Genomic DNA, 18,450 nt, shown 5'->3' on the forward strand with positions numbered 1-18,450 from the left:
TAGTATTAAAAATGTCTTTCAAATATTTTTTCCAAAAGAAGGCAGTACCAATACATATGTGTCAGTGATGCCACCTCCAAATTATGACTGTCACATGTATGATTTATATGGTGATAAAACGAGCTAACGTATCCTTCGACATATGAGTCCTGTGAACCAGCTTGAACTGTATCAAAGAGTGTCTAGCGCACACTGAAGATGTATTAACTAATTCGAGAATTTTCTTCCATGCCTCTGCAGGTAAAAGTATCTGGAGTTCTCTTTCCCATTCATTCTTAATTTTACGAAGTGTCTGCCGACGTATTTTCATACTCAGATCATAAATTATTGCTATCAAGCCCTACTGAGAAGGATTTAAACCTATTTTTTCCGTAATTTCAATTTTATGTGGTATCGGAAATGTAGGTAAAATAACTTCTAAAAATTTCTGATCTGTGAATGTCGAAAAAAAAAACGGGATCTAGACAAGTTGTATTTATTAGACAACTGTTCCAAAGACAAAAGACAATTATCAATGAATAGATCACGAAAGCATGTTATTCCCTTCATTTTCCATAAAGAAAATTCTCAATCAATTCTGGATGATTGAAAGAAAAAAAATAGATTGAATAGGACTTGATAAAATGAATTTATTCAATCCAAAAAAAAATACGAAATTGATTCCATATTCGGATTGTATGTTTAGTTATTGGGTTAATCATTTGGTTACTCAATTTAGTAAGTGCAAAAGGAAGTAAGGCTCCTAAAATAGAAGCTAATGAAAACCCTTGCACAGACTCTTACCCAAGATACATCCATTGGGGACATTGAATGACATCTATGTCTTGTTTCCAAAGAATTAAATATCTAATATTAATTGCCCAGTAGTAAAATCTAAAGTTAGGCAAAGCCATACCGACATACTTTTTTTTAAAATTTCTGTCAATGTTTCATACATAACCTTGGGTATTTATTATGCCATATATATGAAAGAATTTCGAAATCAATAGTGTCAAAAAAGGTTTCGAGATGAAGGTTGGAACCGCGTGGAATAAATGCAAAAATTTCGTAAAATATTGTTTTTAACCGCATTAATTCGACCAATTAATGATAGAGACAATGGGGACCATTTAGTAAATAATTGTTGAACATGATCGATTAAGGGTAAAAAGTTAACTTTCAATAAGCCCGTGTGCTTCTTGGTAATTTTAACAGCCAAATTGTAACCTAATCTAAATGGTAAATGTCTATCATTTGGGACTTGCAAATTTAATGATAAAAGCTCACACTTTTTTAAGATTTAATCTATAACAAGAGAAAACACTAAACTGAGCAAGCAGTGATAATGCTGCTGGGATGGATTTCTCAGGTTTAGAGATATCACTACATGCAGGTCATCTGCATGTAGTGATATCTTATGCGTCCCCTTTCCACGAGTGATACCAAGTATGTTAGAAGAGTCCCGAAAGGCAATTGCCAATGTTTCCAAGGCGATATCAAATAAAATAGGACTTAAAGGCAGCCCTGTCTAGTCCCTCGAAAAATCCTGAAGAAGGGGGATCTGTGATTATTAGTAAGTATCGAAGCCAAAAATGTAGGGTATATCAATTTAATCGTGGATATGAAATTTAGGGTAAAATTAAATTTCTCAAGTGTGTTAAATAAATATTCTCATTCGACTTTATCAAACGCCTTCTCGGCAGCTAGCGAGATAACATATTCTGGAATTGTAGATGAAGGGGTATATACAATATTAATAAAACTCCAAATATTAAAATGCAAATAGCGATTTTTAATAAATCCTGTCCGGTCATCGGAAATAATTTGAGGGAGTACCTTTTCCAGTCTAGAAGCCAATACTTTATTTTTAAAAATGGAGTCCACATTCAATCAAGCGATAGAACTTTAAGATGCACATTCAGGAGGATTTTTATTCTTTTTAAGAATTAAAGAGCTATTTGATACATAAAAGGATTGTGGTAATTTACCTGCTGATAAGGCATCTTTAAAAATTTTACCTAACCAGGGAGAGAGAAGATCAGAAAAGGATTTAAACAATCAACTGTATACCCATCAGGACCAGGTGTTTTACCCGAATTCATTGAAGAAATTGCTTTCTTCATTTCTTCCTCCCAAATGGGTGCGTATAATATTAAATGTACATTAAGTGATAATTTAGGAATATTCAAATACCTTAAATATTCATACATTGATGTAGAGTCCTCAGGGAATTCTGATTGATAGAAAGAATTATAACATTCTTGAAAAGATTTATTAATTTGATCATGGTCCATCTTGTAATGACCATCTCGATTACGAACTTTAATATTCTGACGTTCAGTTGAAGCAACTTTCATTTCGTTGGCCAATAAATTACCAGATTTATCACCATGTATATAAAACTGACTCCGTGTTTTAAGTAGTTGATTTTCAATTGGAGATGTTGATAATAAACTGTGTTCCAATTGAAGTTTAATTCTATTTTTATAAAGTTCCAAATTGGGAGAATGAGGGTATCTTTTATCAATGTCTTTAATTTTATTAACTACCGTGCGTAATTCATTATTAGTTCGTTATGTTTTTTTTCAATCCAGCAGAGTATGAAAGAATTTGACCACGGATATAAGCTTTGAAGATATTCCATAATATCCCATAATCCCCCATGAGGGGGTCCTTATAGAGTTATATATTATGATGAGAGGCATTGATCGGGTGGATAGTCAGTGGCTTTTCCCCAGGGCTGAAATGGTGGCCACAAGAGGGCATAGGTTTAAGGTGCTTGGGAGTAGGTACAGAGGAGATGTCAGTGGTAAGTTTTTTGTTCAAAGAGTGGTGAGTACGTGGAATGGGCTGCCGGAAAAGGTGGTGGAAGTGTGTACGATAGGGTCTTTTGAGAGACTGTTGGATAGGTACATGGATCTGACAACAGTAGAGGGATATGGGTAAGCTTAGTAATTCCTAGGGTAGGGACATTTTCGGCACAGCTTTGTGGGCCGAATGGCCTGAATAGTGCTGTAGGTTTTCTATGTTTCTATGTTTCAATCCCACTGGAAATTTCTTCCGTGGAATTATTTTAGAAGAAAAATGAAATCTGTTCTTTAACAAAATGACCAAAGTCTAAATCCTGAAGTAAAGAGGGATTGAATCGCCATTTTCTGACACCATAGGGTACGTCCACTAATTTGATTGTTAGTTTCAATGGCGCGTGATCAGAAACGGCAATTGCATCATACTTACAGTCAGTAACAGATGAAGCTAATCGAGAGTCGATAAAGAATTCATTCATTCTAGAGTAGTTGTGATAAACATGAGAAAAGAATGAAAACACTTTATCATATGGGTGCAGAAATATCCAAACTTTTAAAATTCCGGTATAAATTAAAAGGAAAACTAAAAAACTAAAAAATACAGCGGATTTATTTGGATGTGTTTGATTCGACGCAGACTTGTCCATTAAAGGGTTTAAACAACTATGGTAATCTTCAGCCATAATCAATGGATATTCATTTAAATTAGGAAAAGATGCAAATATATTTTTAAAGAACTTGGGATGATCAACATTTGGTGCATAAACATTAACCATAACAACTTTTTTGTTATGAAGTAAGCCAGTAATTCATAAAAATCTACCATTCGGGTCTGATATTGTTTCATAATGAACAAATGAAATCGGATTCTATAAAAATAGAGACTCCTTTCACCTTACCTTGTGAATTAAGATGAAACTGTTGACCCCTCCACAATCTAAGGAAGCACTGATTATCCTCTCTCCTAATATGAGTCTCCTGCGTAACAATAATCTGAGCGTTCAATCTATGAAAAACTTCAAAGACCTTCTTCCGCTTAATTGGATTATTTAAACCATTTGTATTCCATGAAACAAAAATAATCATATTACCTATTTTAATATACTAAAACATATGGTGTGTAAAGGGTTAGCCTTGCTGTACAAGAGAATCATTGATAGGAAGAGGAAAAAGAGTTCAAAGAGGAGCCGGATATGACGACAATTCTGACATATTTGTAGTTTTAAATCAGCCCTGAAGAAGAAAAAAAAGACTAAAAACGACCCCACCCCGCACCCACAAAAGCCCGAAACTGGCCAATAGACAGCTAGAATGCTACTCATTAAATCTCTTAACCCCACCTATTTTTCTGGCAATTCTCCAAGTCGAAAGGTATGTAATACACAGACAGTAGTCAAAACTTGGAAGTAAAAGTAACCAAAACGCAATTCGAAATTATAAACTTTGAGAAAAAGCGGCTTGCTGAGAAAGCTCTACGCAGTCAACAATACTGACAGTCGACATCTAAAAAATACAATCTGATTATTATTCCAAAAGAAAAAAAAACAATGAATCACCCAGTCAGATTCTTAATTATTATAAAAATGAACCATTAAAATATTAAAGTAGAATAATATAAGGGAAAAAAGAATTGTAAAATAGAAACATGATAAGTGCCATGTTCCAGAATCAAACACGAATGTGTTAACAAAGGACAGGAAAAAAATCAAAGAGTAGCACATTTATTAACTTTCTGAAGTCAAAAGTTAATCTTTGAGAAATCTTCAGCTTCCTTCCCGGAATTAAACCATTTGCGTGATTTTCATCAGGAGCTACAATCTTCAGACGGGGTGGGAACAGCAGTGCAGGTTGATACTTCCCTTGATAAAGCCCCGATAATCGGTTTATACCGCAGTCTCTCTTTCATAACTTCTGGGTTGTAATCTTCAACTAGACGAAACTTCCAATCTTTATATTGGATCATTCCTTGACGACGATCGATTCGAATGAAATGCTCTTTAGTACTCACATAGTGAAATCTCTATATTACTGGCTGTGGTTTTTGCCCTGCCGGAGGTTTTGGTCACAACGCTCGGTAAGCACGATCAAGTATGGAACGTACAGAGAAAACTTCAGAGCCAAACATAACCATCAGATGTTTGGAAAATATTCAATAGCATTACCAGTTTCAGCATCTTCGCGAAGGCCAATAATCCACAAATTGTTTCTCCGATTTCGACTTTCTAAATCAATAATCTTCTGTCTTTACTGTTCCAGTATTTGTGTGGTCGAACTTAAATCCTTTTCCAGTGAGCTCAGACTACGATCTCTCTCTTGGCCAACATCATCCAGTTCAGCAATTAATTGTTGTTGTTTATCATGTTCCTGTCGGTGCTTTCTGGCTTTCTGCTTGTATCAGGCTCTGTGTCTCGGTGTTTCTTTCGTATTGGCCGTATGTGTGTGCGTGTCTGTGCCTCTGTCTGTGTGCGGTGATCATGGGTTTCCAGTTTCTTGCTGTTGCGGTGTGCAAGCCCCACCGCAGATGGTGAGGATGGATGTGGCGGATGAGTGTGGAAACACACGCGTTATCTGAAGGGGATTCTGGGCATCGGATTACAGAAAAAAACACAGAAACACAGGCCGTGAATCCCACAAATGTACGGCCTCTGTGGCGAAGTTGAAATCACTCGTTTACAAATTGCTGCAGAGAGGTTAATTCAGACAGGAGAGGGGACTGTTGTTGGGCTCAGAATTCCCAGGTCCATGAAGCAAACCGTGTCTTTCTCACACCCGGCCTCACCAACACCAATGGACGTCCGGTTCATCCACTGCCACTGACCCTTCACATGTTTGCTTGTCCAAGGTCCTGCTGTATGTATTTTGTCCAAACCCCGGCCAGTATCACCAGTCACCTGCCCCACAATGGATGAAGGATCCTGAAACACTAAAGATTCCTTTCTGCCTTAAATCCCCATTTCTCCATCTCTCCATAACTCTGTAAATTCATTTGGAGGGACAATACGAGATTTGCTCCGCCGCCTCCTCCATACCGGCTGCTCACCCGACTGACGCTTCCTATTTTTACAACCTCTTCCTTATCCGCCTTCCCTGTGCCAGGAACGGACGGTCATGCGTTTAACCATATGAAAAACAAACAGGAATAAAAACAATAAACGTGGGGATGGAGAGAGGACATCTGGCGAATTAATGTTGATGAAACCACTAATTACATTATTGCCGGTCTACTTCGAGCTAACTTTCAGAGTGTTGTCGGAATCTCTCCACTGTGAAAAGATTGTCTCACTTTTTCAGATGCCATGTGCATACGACTTGCTTTCAGTTGTCGTGACATGGAATTTTGGAATAAGGGGTTCATGTCACAACTGAATAAATCATGATTTAATCCTCAGCTAGAATCGTGTGTGCCGTTCTGAGCTCCCCAATTTGGGAAGAATGTGATAGTGTTGGAGGAGTTTCAGAGGAGATTCGGCACGGGTGTTCAGTGCGCAGCTAACAGGTTGCTGCAGAGAAGTTATTTCAGAGACCACTATGTTGTGTTGCTTTGCACGTGCCCCAGAGGTCCAGGAATTAAACACTTCTGCAATTTGCGTCGTCATTTCCGATTTGCCAACTCGACCCTTTCGCACAAAACTATCAGGTCAAGTGTACTCAAATTCCACCTTCATTGGTCCGGCAAACATTTCAACCCGGAGCACATCCGGAATATGACCTTTATTCGCTCAGCAGCAAAGGCTCCGAACACAACATGTCGCCCCAACCTTGCGGCCCCTCCAGGATCCAATCCTGCAGTGGCGCTTCTGCACCACATGATCAGAGCTTCAGCACAGCGATACCGGGCAAATAGTCACAGCGGGGAGAGAAGCAGCATAATAAGGCATCTGTATACAGCGCTAAATCTGTACTAGTCAGGTAATATCTTTCACGCTAGACCTGTCCATCCCACATGTGAGACGGTTACGCACAAGTCAGGGCCTTTACACAGTTATGAATTACTTAGAACATCAGACATAGGGGAAATACAAAATTTACTATCCTATTATTTCAGCCGCTGGTACTTCCGGTAAGCCGCTGTGTCAGTTGCCGATGGTTCAAATTAATGTCTAATTCCAAAACTCTGGATTGTTTCTCTCTCTGCGTGTTTGCACAGTCACCTTTCCAGTCGCAACACTTCCAGAATGAAATAGAGATGCAGGCGACGTCGGATATCTGGAGTAAAAACAAACCGCGGGAGGAACTCAGTGGGTTGAGTAGCATCTGTGGAACTCAATGGCTCAGACAGCTGCAGCCTGACCCACTGTGTTATTCCAGCAGTTTTTGTTCTCAGTAATAGAATGTGCACGGTCTCTGCGCCTTTAGTCTTGTAGCGGATGCACTGCATTTGTTGTGATCCTGTTTATATAGCCCAGAAAGTGACTCAGGATGACTGTCTGTGCTGGCAGCTGTTGTTCGGGTAAAGGACAGGGAACAGATAATCGACAGACGGCAATAGCTGAGTAGTTGTGAAGAACCCTTGTTCTACAAAGAAGCTGTTGTGGATTGTTATTCAAATAAACAAGTCTGCAATGACTGAATCTGAGACAATCTATGAAGAATTCTGTGAATAATCTTGGCGTCAGCTATAACATTGTGATCAACATTTATCAATATAGTAAAATATTATATCTGCTTTTAACACCGCTCCAGATGTCGGACTACTGCATTGAGACTTCTCTGGTTGCTGAAACATTTTCTATTGCCTCGTTGCGATGGATTCGGTGGGAGACGATGTCTGGCTGTGAAGTTGTGTCAGCCCGCACTGTACCGGTTAAAATGAGCCGACAAAATGGCAAATGGTAAGATGTGAAACCCAAACAGAAAATGCTGGGATCACTCAGCCCGGCAAGTAGTGTGTCCGGAACGAGAAACCAGTGAACGCTTCGGCTCACGGGTCTTTCCCAGAACAGTTCTGGGAAAGTGTCGCGGACTCAAAACGTGAACCGGTTTTCCTTTCCAGACTTGCTGCTTGCCTGGTTGAGTGCTTCCAGGTTTTTCTGTTTTTTGATCCGTTGTTTAATTGTTCCGTCACTGACAGGGAGTGTGGCGAAGGGATGTGGTTGGTGTTTTGTTGTTGGAACAACGTCGCATTCTGCAGCCCGGATTTATTAACTTCATTCAGCAGAATACGCGGACGGAGCCGGTACAGCTGATCCATCTATTTTTACCTCTATGTAGGCAGTTATCCAGCCGGAGCTTCCCCGCTACTACAAATTTACTTCAGCATTTAGGAATCCGAATCCACATCTGACACATTTTACGCGATGCCGTAATCTCCTTCTGTGCCCATACCGGCTCTGCGCCCTCTCTGGATCCTTCGAAGGAGACAGGAACGCGTTTCCACCGCTCGATGCAGCAACAAAGTGGAGTTGTCACCGGGACCTGTCAAACTCCTGCATTGGCTTCGGGTCTGGTCAGCAATTTCTTTGCTTCCTTTTCTCTTTCTTCCAGTTAACCTGGTGGCGATTGCGATCCTGTGTCGAGGAAACTGCGGACTGTCGAAATACATCACTCGAGACCTGGTGGGAATGATAGCGGCCGATCTCATGGTCGTTATTTCGGACCCCCTGCTGAACGTTGACTGTTGTGATTTATTTTCCGCGGTCATTCCTCCGCATCACTCCCGTGTGCAGTCGCGTTACGTGCCTGGTGTTTGCAAGAACTGCGGTCTCTGTCTGGCTGAGTCGCTTTCACTTTCGATCGATTTGTTGCCATTTGTTGTGAGAAGCTGAAAGCAAAATATTGCACCGAGAGAACGGCTGCTGTGGTTAGCGGGACATTGAGTGTGCTGAGCTGTTCAGAGACTGTCCCAAGGTACTATACATACAGGTCTGAATAAGTAATTGTTAATGATCCCTGGAACTGTGCTCATAAACTGAGCTTCAGTACATCCCCCGAATAGGCACAATTGAGTTGTTAAGCTGCATTTTAACTCCTTGTTTCCCGTTCCTTCTGGTTTTGCTGCTCAATGTTCTGACGGTCAGACGGATTTTAGCGGCCTGTGGAGTCCGCAGGGGGCTCCGCGGCCGCTGCAATGTAGAGAATTACAAGGACCCGGAGGTGGAGAACCGAAGAAAATCCATCATTTTACTCTTCAGCATTACCGGCAGTTTCATATTGTTGTGGATAACGCAGCTGGGGTTTTATATCTGTCATCGATTTTCAAAGATTCACAGTTACTCTTCCACTGTTCCCCGTTATATCACAGATTTCACATCGGGAATGAAACAGGTTCATCAGCACCTGTACCAACACGTGTATTTACGCCGTGACTCAGAGCAAATTCCGACAGGAGCTGAATAACTCGGTGAAATACCCGCTGAATCGCATTGTGAAAATCTTTGAACGTTAGAAATAAATGGTCTGAAACATTATAATTAAATCTGCCGACCTACCGGACACCCCCCACTTGTGGGAAGTGTAAATCGTGTTAGGAACGGAGTTCTGAAACAACAGCGACAGCTGATCCTGTCTGCAGCCCGGTCTCACCATCCCAGAGATCGCCCCTTTGTCCTACACCTTCCTTACCCACTCGCCTTTCAGCTTTATACGAAATTGGATCCCTGTTTCCCGGTTCTTACAACGTATTTTCGACCTGGAGCGTTAACCCCGCTTCTCTTTCTGCAAGTTTTGTCTGATCGATTGCGTGCTTGCAGTATTTTTCTCGACTCTCTCTGGTCTCTCCGGCCCCCTTCATGACCCGCTCCTTTTCTTCACCGTCTTTTTTGTTTCTCTGTCTGTCTCTCTTTCTCACCACCTTCCCCCTCCCCCGTCTCTCTATCATGGCCGATGCTTTCTCTTTCTCCCTTGAATTAACTTCTGTTTGCAAAATTTAACCGTTTTATAAATGGCGGTAAACAGCCGTTACCTCAACCTGAAGTTTCATCTGTTCCAGTTTCAAAAAAGTTACCTCCCCTCCTCCATGTTCTTTTCCTCCACGGCTGAAATATCCCAGTGCTGACAATATCTTCATACATTGCTCTCCTTCGTCACTGCAATCTGAGCTATTGTGGGACAGGATCATCGTCATGGAGTCATGAAGCACAGAAACTGACCATCCAACACACTGGGTTCACACATCAATCATTGGTTTACACTGACCTCAGTTTGTTCTCACAACATTCCCATCAACTCCTCCACTCACTTTTACACGAGGAGCATTTCAAAGGTCCAGTTAACCTACCGACTCCATGTTCAAGTCTACTTTGGAAATTGTCTCCTGCGCAGTTGTCCTGGTTGCTCCTGAAAGTCGACTGATTATCTGTGGACTACATGGACGCGACGAGTCAAATGGTCTCGTTGCTGAGCTGCAGAACAAAAACAGATTGTTCAGGAAATACTGAGAACCCGTGGAAAGAGGAAAAAAGTTTCAGGTCAAACACCCTTCGTCAGATCTGAAAAGGGAACAGAAGATGCCTGCAAGATGCAGGAAGGGATTTTGACCTGAAACGTGAACTCCTTTCTCTTCCCACAGATTTGGCCTCATCTGCTCAGTATTTCAGCATTTCCTGTGACTGTTTTATGTTTACGCAATACGAGTTTTTTTTTTAATTTTCACTTCCCATCAGTTCTACAAATCATCTGTCGGCTTCTTACACGAACCCGTGGGTCCAAAGAGTGTGAGTAGCAACGAGATCACCTCTCACTCACTGAACTCCAGAGAGCGTCATCTCACTGTGGCACCATGACAGGCTCTGAAGCGCAGCAAGGAAGCGTGAAAGCAGAACCACAATAGTAATATTAGACTAGATAATTCGGAGGCAGACAGGAGATCCTGTGGCCACAAAACGTACTCTAGGACGGTGTGATGCCTCCCTGGTGCCAGGGTAGAGGATGCCTCTGAGCGGCTGCAGGACATTCGCAAGAGTGAGGGTGAGCAGACAGAAATTATTGCACACATTTGGACCAATGACACAGGCAGAAAAAGGGATGAGGTCCTGCAGAGTGTATATCGGGAGTCAGGAAACAGGATAAAAAGGAGGACCTTAAGGGCAGTGATATCTGTATTACTCGTCGTGCCACTGCGATTGAGGGTAAGAACAGGGCATTATGGCAGACAAATTCGCGGCTGAAGAGTTCATGCGGCAGGAGGGCTTTAGAGTTTTGGACCACTGCGATCTCTGTGGGACAGAAGCGACCTGTGGAAGAGGGAACTGTTCCAAAGGCCAATGATTGTAGGAAGGTCACCAACAATTATTCGCTTTTTCCAACATGACTTCCTCCAGTACAACTCAGAGGGTGTCTACAGTTGAAAAGAATGTAGCCTTTGAAAAAGCACGGCATCAAGTGTTGTTCCAACTGAATTTAACGGGAACCAAAAGGAAGACACTGCGAGGGTCAGAGTTATCTCCCGCGCAGTGGAAAACTGTTGTAGCTGTCAGCTGTCCATCATCCCAGCTCCAGGTCATCACTGCAGTATTTCTCCCCCAAGCTCAGCCACATTCAGCTGTTTCATCAAAGTCTTTCCTTCCATCACAAGTAGGGATGATCGCTGACGACTTAGTTATCTTCCCACTCCCCGCAAATGAAGCATCCCATTCCTCTGTGCACCAAGACATACGGGGATGGATTGACCATTCACAGGTAACGTTCCGGCAACATAAGTTCCAGGAAATGAGTGGCGCCGAGAGGAGAGGGTCCAACCATCCAACATCGGCATTCCCTTGTCTTACCATCACTGAGTCCCCGAATATCAAATCCCAGAGTGTTTAAATTGACCAGAAACGAAACTGGGCCAGCGACAGAAGAATTGTGATGATCGTGAGGTCGGAGTGCTCTCGGATATTATTAGAAATCTCTCCTGTTGGAGACTTGCCTGGAGTGTGACTTAATTTTGGCGTAAACTGTATGTTACGAACTCAGTGAAAGTCCCTTTAAGATAGAGAGCGTGTGTGTTTGTGTGTGTCGGGCGTGCTTAGGTCGATAGAAGATAAAGGACGTAATGACGTTGTTGAAGAGGTCAGAAGAAGAAGAAGAAGGAGAGAGAGAGAGAAGGGAGAGAGACACCAGCCTCCTAGTTTTCTTTATCGATGGATGAGAAATAATAACTGTGTCTGCCACTGAAATCCGTGTATGGAAGTTGGAAGAAATCCGGTGGAGTTCACCTTGTTGCTTACCTGTAGAAGGAAACAGGTATTTGTGTGGACGACCACGATTCGGATGCTTTTCCGGCTGAGGAAGTCACTACCGAGTAAACACTGAAGTGTCGTTTGGGTTCCATCGTGGAACATTTGGATTTCGTATTTACTCTCTCTATATTTTTCTACGTCTACGTCTTATATTCAGACAACGGTGGTTGTTGAAGAAGCCCTTGCTCATGTATCACCTTATGGCTTGCGGAACTGAACTTTAAGAACCATTCCTGAACTTGGAGTTTGGGACTTTGTCACACACACATGAAGAGTTTAGTTTAGGGGTTAACGTTCAAGGTTTAACATTTTTGAATTCTAACATACTAACATTTTTACTTTTATTTTACGTATTATCATAAGTAGTGATTAATAAAATAGTTTTTAACACTGAATCATGCTCAGTGTGTTTCTTTTGTTGTTGGTTCGTGACATGTATCATTGAAAAGGTAGAGTTTTGATTGATTCACAGCTGAAGTTATTTACAAAACACTCTATTTACAGTTAATTAGCTGTTGCAGGTGTCGACTCTCAGCTGAATAATTCCTCTGCGTTGTGCAAATGAAATCTGTTTGAGGATGGGGACAACAGGTGGACGGAACAGGAACTGCAACGGCGGACACATTTAAATTGCGGACATCTGAAGCTGCAAAAGATGAAATTCGCCGTGTCAGTACAGTCAGGGGTTAATTTACCAGTAAAAATTCATACAACATTTTTCAAAAATTAAAAGAGAGATCACTTCGTCACTTCTTGAAAGCATATCAGGGATATAATTCTCATCCCTCATCTTTTCCTGGTCAATCAATGAACGGATCAACGCATTTTCCAGCCCTCACTCTCTATTCCAGATGCCTACAGGAAACTGTATGCTTACTGGTGCCCGGCATGTCCTAGACGATGTGCTCACACTGAGTGACCACTCGCCCGTGTCTATGTTTACCCTTTGGAATCTCCGTCCTCACACCCCCTCCATTCCCGACGAAGACCCTGTCCCCTTCTTTTGCACAGACCGATTTCATGTCTTCATTCATAGTCTCAGTCACACTCCCTGTTCCACAGGAATGTTCCCGTTTGTAGCCTGAGCACGCACACTGAACGGTAGAATTCCCTCTACTGTCTCAGGTCACATTCCCTGTTCCCTCGGTGTTCAGCCCTCCCATGGTTTTTCGATAATTCACCTCCAGTCCAGGTACTCCTGTTCCAGTCCCATCGCCAAAGGGAGCGACTTCGTTTTCCTTTGTCACTTCACGTACAGCAATTACATCACGTCGCAAACTCCGCTGTTCCAAAGGAAACAACCTTTATAACGGAAGAGACATCGTGGTGAATCTTCTCTGCATCCTCTCTAGCGAAATCTTGCCCTCCCTACAGTGTGGCGAACAGAACTACACATAGCCCTCCAGTGTGGGCCGACTCAAGCTCTGACATGTTTGGACCAAAGCCACCATGCTGTTAAATTCCAGGCACCGCCTCATGAAGGAACTCTCCACTTGGATGGGCGAACTCTTACCTGCCTTTGCTGTCACGTATAGGCTCTCTGTACTTGAACACCGGATCCTCCAGCCTCTTAATACTCATTAAAATACACTTGTTCAAGTCAGGGGAGAACTTAACGCACCGATGTCAATCTCGTCCCAGTTCATGTCCGCCCTTGTATATCCAGTGTCAGGTACAAACCGCCCATAAATACTGTAGTTGCTGGAAATTCGATATGGCAACAAAACATGTTATAAAACTCAGCAGAACACGCAGCGCCCTTGGAGAGAGAAGAGAGACGTGTCCGGTCAATACACTTGACAAGAAATGGGACATCAGCTCAGCCCCGCCAACCGATCGCAGTCTCTCCCACCTGCTGACTCTCGGGTACTGGGGGACGAAAACCTGCCGACCTCATCCGCTCTGGACTGTATCTGACTCCAGCCCATACCAAATAGGGTTACCTGGTGACTGCCCTCTGAAGCGGCCAAGCAAGACCGTCTTGTGGATTAGAAAGGAGGAGGGGAGTGAAACCGGCCCGGCCGCCCAGCTCAGGCCACCTGCAGGTTCACTCATCGCAATCACTGCCTGGGCGCCGGATCAGGATCCTGGAGCCACGTCACTGAGAGCCCAATGGGAGCTCCCTCACCACACGGAGCGCAGTGGCACAGGGAGGCGGCCCGGCTCCACCTTTTCCAGGGCAGCTAGGCCGGCACGGTAACGTAGCGGTTAGCGCGACGTTATTACAGCGCCAGCGATGGGGGTTCGATTCCCGTCGCTGTCTGTAAGGAGTTTGTACGTTCTCCCGTGTCTGCGTGGGTTTCCTCCGGGTGCTCCGGAATTCCTCCCAGATTCCAAAGACGTACGGGTAGGTTAATTTGGTTTTAAAATGCGCGGAGCGGACTCGTTGGGCCGGAAGGGCCTGTGATCACGCTGTAAATAAAATTTAAAAATAAAAAAAACGCTGCCCCTGCTGCTGATGCCCACATTCAGAGACTGAGAGCAAACTGGGAGATCTCGGGGTGTGGCGGCGGGATGAAGAAACCCTGTTCCAATCTGCGTGAGTCTCCCACCGTTCAACTTGCCACCTGGAGTTCAGGGTAAAAGGTCATCGGCCTGAAACGTTAACCCCGTTTCTCCTTCCACAGACGCTGCCTGACCTGCTGAGTGTTTCCAGCAGTTTCTTTTTGTAGTTCAGGATCAGTCCTGTTTCTTTGACTCCGAGATCTGTGCTGTGCCCGTCCGTCCCGGGATCCGCTGATTTCATCCGATGGCCGATGTCCTTCTGTCTGCCCAGCTGTGGGGAGAGTGGTAGTAATGACCGAGTGGTTAAGGCGATGGACGAGAAATCCACTGGGGTTTCCCCGCGCAGGTTAGAATCTTGCCGACTACGTGTTTCCAGCATTTCCTCTATTATATATTTTTCCGTGACCCCCGGAACCAAATCATTGATGTAGACTGTGAAAAGCCGAATCTCAGCTCCAGTCCCTCGTCGCTGCCCCCCAACCCGGAAATGAATCATTCATTACCATACACGAAATGGTCCTGAGAGAAATAAACAGTCGGCGTTTCAAGCCGAGACCTTTCATCAGGTCTGTGATTCATCTCTGCTTCCTGCAGCTTGTCTCTGTGGCGCAATCGGTCACCGCGTTCGGCTGTTAACCGAAAGGTTGGTGGTTCGACCCCACCCAGGGACGTTAGTGAACCGGCCGCTTTTGCTGTGCGTGTCATTGTCAGCTGGGTAACACTGCGCTGTCCGGAGGCGGACGCTCCCTGCTGCTGTCTCACTTGGTTCAGTGGGAGCCCTCCCTGCGGGGTCTCACGTCCGGGAGCCCCGATGTTCCGCTTCCCTTTAATCGGGATGTGTGTGCTTCCTCCGGCGATATCCTTGGAACTGACGGACTTGCCGGGACTATAGTGTTTCCATTTAATTTTGGCTCTTTGTTAATTCCTTTTGGAACCTAAATGGTTTCGGCCCACGAGGTTTGGGGTGAGAAAGGGATAAGGGATTGAGCAACCACGATCGCACTGAATGGTGAAGGGCCGAAAGGCCGGTGGTAGCCCTACTCTCTATGTTCCAACGTCTACGTCTTTTGCTCAACAGGTGAGACGCAGTAAGCATCGGTCTTTTTTAAAATTACGGAGTGGCCGTGTGGATGCAGCTCAGTGGGGGCACGCATGGTTTGCATGTATGAGGTCCCGAGTTCAATCCTTGGCATCCCCATGCTGGTGACCTTGAATTTTGAACAATTCCCGGTGCACGTCCCTGGCAAGATTTCCGACTGACCTCAGAACGGATCCAGCCAGTAAAATCCAAACCTAATGTGGGCCCGAGCCACAGAGAGCTGGGAAGTGACATCTGACACGGATAACTCACCTCTACTATTTCCATTGCCAACTGCCAGAGATGTGCCTCTTAATCTCACCGCGTGCAATACCAGAGAATATGCACTGAAGGTGAGAGGGGTAAGTTCAAAGGAGATGTGCGGGCCTTTTCTTTTACACAGAGTGTTGTGGGTGCGTGGAATGCACTCTCTGGGGTAGTGTTTGAGGCAAATACGAAAGGGGCTTTCAACATGCTCTTAGGCGCATGGATGTGCAGGAAATGGAATGTTATGGACTTTTTGCAGGCAGAAGGGATTAGTTTAGTTGGGCATTTGATTAATAATTTAAATAGTTCGGCACAGCATTGTGGGCCGAAGGGCCTGTTCCTGTGTTGTGCTGTTCATTGTTCGATGTTGGTGGAACTCAATGGGTCAGACATCATCCCTGAGAGGAAAGGAATTGTCGACGTTTCGGGTCGACAACCTGCATCAGGAGGGTCACAAAGAGACAAAGTGAGCTGCTGGCCCTTCAACACTGAAGGCAATATGACATTTATTGTGTTATAGTGACAGGTGTGGGAAGTTAATGAGACCTCGGAATTCGACAAAATGAGCCACCACCAGCTATTGCTTGGTGTCCCGCGGGGTGCCAAAGTATCCCCGGATCATCCCCCATTGCAGCACAGACAGTGCCTTCTGCTCTGTACATTCAGATTTGACCGAAAGAAGGAGGAAGAGACACAGAGGAAGAGAAACAGAATGTCCGACAGCAGGGCCCCAGTAACAGGGTCAAGTAAATAATGTTAAACGCGGTTATTGCTGAAATGTTGGGAACGGGGATCCAACCGGGACAGAGTACAGACAGTACAGGGATGGTAACGGAATGGGTCAGGGTGTAAGGAACACAGAAGGGAAGGAGAGAGAGAGAGATTATGGGAAGAGATAAAGTATTAAGTGAGGAGAAAGAAAAAAAATCCAGCAAAAATTAAACAGTGTAAAGTCGGAAAGGAAAACGGCAAAAGAGAATAAAAGAAGGAATACAGGAAGATGCATTTTGCTTGTGTAACAGCAGAGTGGCGCAACAGAAGTGTGCTGGGCCCATAACCCAGAGGTCGATGGATTTAAGCCATTCTCTGCTATTCTTCAGTTGAACGTTTTACAACAGGACGCTGTCACGTCACACATCCGCGCAATATACATTTCACTTCATTTAGAATGAAAATCTTGCGTTTCAATATGAAAGCCTGTCATGTTATGTGGACAGATCCCGAGGGGAGAACGACAATCCCTGTTGTGCTCAGTTCTCGTCCAATACACAATATTCTCTGCTGTATGAGACTGTTCTCTGCTGCAGAACGGAAAGTGCTGGAAACACTCAACAGGTCAGGCAGCGTCGATGGAAATGAAAAGTTTCACTTCCGGGACCCGTCATTAGAACCGGGACAGAGAGAGAACAAGTGAATGTTCAGTAGATGAGAAAGTGGAGAGTGGGCAGTGGGGAGAGCAAGGGGAACATCTCAGACAGGGTGAGACCCAACACATCACGTGACGGGGCTGTAGGACATACAGGGCAAGCCGGCTTTATCCATAGAAAGTGGAAACGCGGAGGCACAATGACAGACGGTTGACGGGCAGAAATGTCCAGTTCCGAGACGGGGGAAGGGGTTTGGTGACAGTCTGAGGAAGTTTTTCATCAGAAGGGTGGTTGGTGTCTGGGCCACACGACCAGAGGGGGCGGCGGAGGCAGGAACTCTCATAACATTTATGAAGTATCCAGATGAGCATTTTCATCACTAATGTAGAGGTGTTTGTGAGACAAGTGCTCGACAATGGGTTTAGCACAGTCGGAAATGTAATCGTCGGTCTGGACACGGTGGGCCGAAGGGCCTGTTTCTATGCTGTATGACCCTGTGACCGTGTATTACACCTGTCAGTGCAGAAGCAGAGTGTAGACCGTGTCGAAACGGATGGGGAATGAGGGGAGAGATTGCACAGGGATAGACAAGGAGCTGAGGGTGAATAGGCTGACGTCACTCAGTGCGAACACGTCATCTGGGAAATGTCAGGATCATAGAACATAGAACAGTACAGCACAAGGATAGGCCATGCGGCCTACCATGTCTATGCCGAACACGATGTAGAATTAGACTAAATTATTCTGCCTGTACATGATCCATATCCCTGCACTCCCTGCAGATTCATAGGCCTATCTAACAGTGTGTTCAACGTTGCTATCGGACCTGCTTCCACCTGTACATCAACAGCCCGTCCCAGGCACTGACCGCTGTCTGTGTAAAACACTTGCCACACACATCTCCCTTTAACTTCCCACACTCACGTTAAATGCATGCCCTCCAGTATTTTACATTTCTACCCTGGGAAAATTATTCTGACTCACTGCCTTATCCGTGCCTCTCAAATTTTAAAAATCTCTATCAGATCTCCCCTCAGCTCCTGGCGCTCCAGAGAAAACAACCCACCTTTTCCCAACCTCTCCTTATAGCTCAGAACCTCCAATCCAGCCAGCATCCTGGTAAACCTTATCTGCGCCTTTTCCAAAGCCTCCCCATCCTTCCTATATTGGGGTGACCACATGTGTCTTAATTTGTTGTGGGAATCTGGGACAGAGTGAGAGCAGGAAACCGCACTGATCCGTTCATGGTTGAGCGGGTAAAAAGTGAGGGACGGAATTCCTTCCCT

General features: G+C 44.3%; 1 non-coding gene across 1 annotated transcript; it reads left to right on the forward strand.

The window, feature by feature from the left end:
- Positions 1-15,049: 15,049 nt before the first annotated feature.
- trnan-guu (transfer RNA asparagine (anticodon GUU)) lies at positions 15,050-15,123 on the forward strand. Its single transcript has one exon. It is a non-coding gene; the product is annotated as a tRNA-Asn (tRNA).
- Positions 15,124-18,450: the final 3,327 nt, after the last annotated feature.

This window comes from Pristis pectinata, chromosome 29, assembly GCF_009764475.1.
Source record: "Pristis pectinata isolate sPriPec2 chromosome 29, sPriPec2.1.pri, whole genome shotgun sequence".
In the NCBI taxonomy this organism is placed as follows: Eukaryota; Metazoa; Chordata; class Chondrichthyes; order Rhinopristiformes; family Pristidae; genus Pristis; species Pristis pectinata.